We start from the raw sequence: 3,484 nt of genomic DNA on the forward strand, positions 1-3,484 counted from the left end.
AATCAAAAAAACCCTGCTGCCTTTTTTACAAGACTATGAACAATTTTAATTGTAATTGGATGGGCAGTGCACACAGCTGAACTCAGGCAAAGTTTTGCTAGCTTGGCCTTGGAGATTTTCCTTCAGATGGAAAAATGTTACTGAATTTCTAGTTTTTGTCAAGGAAGCAACAAAATGAAAATAACCTGTCCCACAGAAATGCTAGCAAAGTATGAAGTTGTGTCTGCCTTTCTCCTTCTTGTTGGTGGATACTGTTGTGAGGCCATACAAGGAACTGGATCAGCCCCCATGTAACAGCAACTCAGTGGTGCAACAGGTGGGAGGAGTAGAGCAGGCAAGAAAGAACAGTTGGGTGAGGAGGAGGCAGAACTGCTTATTTTTTGCATGAAGAGTTATAGAAAGTGTATTTTTCCCATGCTGATCTTTGTCTCTTTATTGCTGTCCCCTGTCAAAAGGTCCACCAAATGCACATTCAAAATTCTGGTATTTCATTCTCTATCTCTACTTCTGGTTTGGGTGTTTTTTGGTTTGTTTGTGGGGTTTCTTTAGGGGGGGGGTTGTTTGCTTGCTTGTTTTCTGTACTACTAAAGGAAAATCTTAAAGAGCCTTATTTTCATTCATGAGATGTTTTCCTTCCAGATTAAAAAACAACCATGTCTAAATGACATTTTCCTTACAAAATATAGTCACTTGTAGAGGGTGAAAACATGGAAGTAGAGTAAGCAAAACACTGAAAAAAATCCCCTAGTGATTGTGATTGCAGCTGCTCGTCTTCTGTAAGGTAACTAACATCTATGAATGTTTTATGTATATATATAATGTGTACTTCATGTTTCTGAGAAGTCTCCACTGTGAGGTCCTTAGCTGGAGGATTTGTTTGCTGATGAGATTTACCTTTTATTTGTAAGGAAACTGTTGATTTATAAAACCAGAAGAGAGACAACAACCCAAAGAAGAAAGTCTAGGATATTCTGCTGAAATTTTGAAAAAATTCTTTTCTTGAATTGAAAGACAGATGGGACTTGAGTTAGTTATACATTGTACAGTTGATTCTCTTACTCCATACTTTACAACTAACTGATTACTGAGCTGATCTGAGTGCCAAACAGATTTTACTATAATTAGCTGCAATTCTTACCAATCTAGATTATTTCATGTAAGAACAGGTGTTTACTGCAGTACAAAAAAACCTGGTTATTTTGAATGCATTGATGAAAAAAGAAATTCATACCACAAGCAGATTTTTTCAAAAGATAATTACACAAACTGTATGAAAAGTTTAAGTAGAAGGAAGTGTTTACAATCATAAGAGGAGGATTATTTTTGCCATAAGCAGGGTGAGGAGGGACTTTACACAGTGTCCTCACTTTTCCCAAACACTGCTGGTTTTGGAGGCTGCATAATAATTAAACTACCAATTAACTTCAACTTTAAAATTGATTTGGCATTAGACATACTACTTTTTCTCTTCAGGAGACAGTGAAATAAACTCATAGTGGTAATTGTGACCTTAAATACTTTGTGGACTGGAGATGAAGTTTAATAAGCTGCAGAGGAAAAGTTTAATAAGATGCAGAGAGACAGTTGACACAAACTTTCAGTAAAATTTGCCATTTTTGCATTAAAAGAAGAAATCATTGTTTAGAAACAGATTCCAAGCTGAAGACAAGAGTTTATTGAATGCCTGAGAGATTAGCATTTAAATCCAGTTAAACAAACACAAAACACCAATACATCCCAAACAGTTTACTGTATGAGTCAGTATTCTTACAACAGACAGTATTCTTACAACACAATTTACAGTTAGAGGAGAAGTTTGTAAAGGGCTGTAATTCAAAGTCAGAACAATAAATTACTAAGATGCAGTTTTACTGTAAAGCTCAATTTCCATGAAAGCTTCCCTCCTATTTAAAAGATCTGCTCAGGCAAGAAAATAATTGGTTTGTAGTAAACAAAATATCTATCTATGGCAATTAGCTATGTCTTTTAATACAGAATACACATCTGGGTTATGGGAATTTCCTTAAGAACATAAGTATCTATACAATCTGTGTTAAAAGTCTTGTTTCCTCAAACTATGTCTATTTTTCCTATTAAAATTAAATAAGCTAACATCTAAAAACTCCTGGCTTTAATAGGTTTGTCAACAAGTGTAGCAGTGTTAAAAGAGTACTGAGAGTAACTTATTCAAATTTCATTCATCTTTTGGCTTGCAGTAGGGTTTTTTGGGTATAGATTAGTTATATGATAGCACAGGAAACTATCATTCTCTGAGAGATAGTTGTATACTCGCAGTTATGTAGTTTCTGTTTAAAATTCCTTTGGAGGAAAGAAATGGATAATACAACACATCCATTAACAGCAGCTAAAATAGAAACAGTATTAATTCTTCTACGCATTAAAACTCTACTAGTATGAAATAAAAGTATTTAAGTACCATAGCTGAGAATTAGCTTATATTAATCAAATTCAGTAACAATACTCAGGCTTCAAAATCTGAAACTTCCTTAAACACAAATAAAAATTGTTTTAATAGCTCTATGGAAAAAAAGTCTGATGACTGCTTTACCTAATTCAGTCAATTAAGTACAGCCTGCTTACTGTTCAATAAAAGGATGACAAAAATCACTCTGAGCAGAATATGAAGTTTTCAGAGCTTTCAAAAATGGCTGCACTATTTGTATTTATATGTAATCCAAGCATTATTGATAAAAATACAACTAATTATAACAAAATCAATAGCATTTCTATTATACAGTTAAATATGGCAGAGCCAAGCCTGAATTAAAACTATGTCACCTAACATGTTCCTTTAAAAACCAATAGTTTCATAATTGTCAATGAAAATTTTAAGACATCTTTCATCTTTCTTGCATGTCAGGCATATCACTATTTGTGCAAATTTAAATACAGTACATTGACCTTAACATAACAATGGAGAGATAGTGAAGAGTTCAACAGATCTGCTGCACAGCAAGACACTTTCAGAATGCAGAGTATGTCTAAAATAAAGTGCTTCTCTTAATAAGTTACCTTGATAATACTATAGATGTTTACCTAATTTTAAAGATTAAGTTTCGTAGTAAATAGTTTGATCTCCCTGTACCCTCCCTCCAGTCCCACAAAGCACATTCCACATACAAACAAAGCACTAAATAACTGTTAAGGATTAAGCTACAGTAAAAAGTTGTAAGTGGTAGTAAACTACTGTCTAGGTTTGTAAACTGTACCATCCCACTGAATCTCAAGGTTCATGCGTTATTGGAGTGAGTATATGTGAGAGCAGCTCTTGGACTCCAGATTTAACAGTCAAGCCATCTTGATAATGCACTACTGTGCCTTAGAATTTTGATGTGGAAGCTCACTTCTTTTGTCACTGGCATGAAAATAGATGCTGCACTTGATGCATTTAGGCCTCTAGACTTCATTTACATTTAGCACAACTGATTACTGGCTGCTTTAAATATATTTAGGGTTTTTTTTG

This window comes from Calypte anna, chromosome 8, assembly GCF_003957555.1.
Source record: "Calypte anna isolate BGI_N300 chromosome 8, bCalAnn1_v1.p, whole genome shotgun sequence".
Taxonomy (NCBI): domain Eukaryota; kingdom Metazoa; phylum Chordata; class Aves; order Apodiformes; family Trochilidae; genus Calypte; species Calypte anna.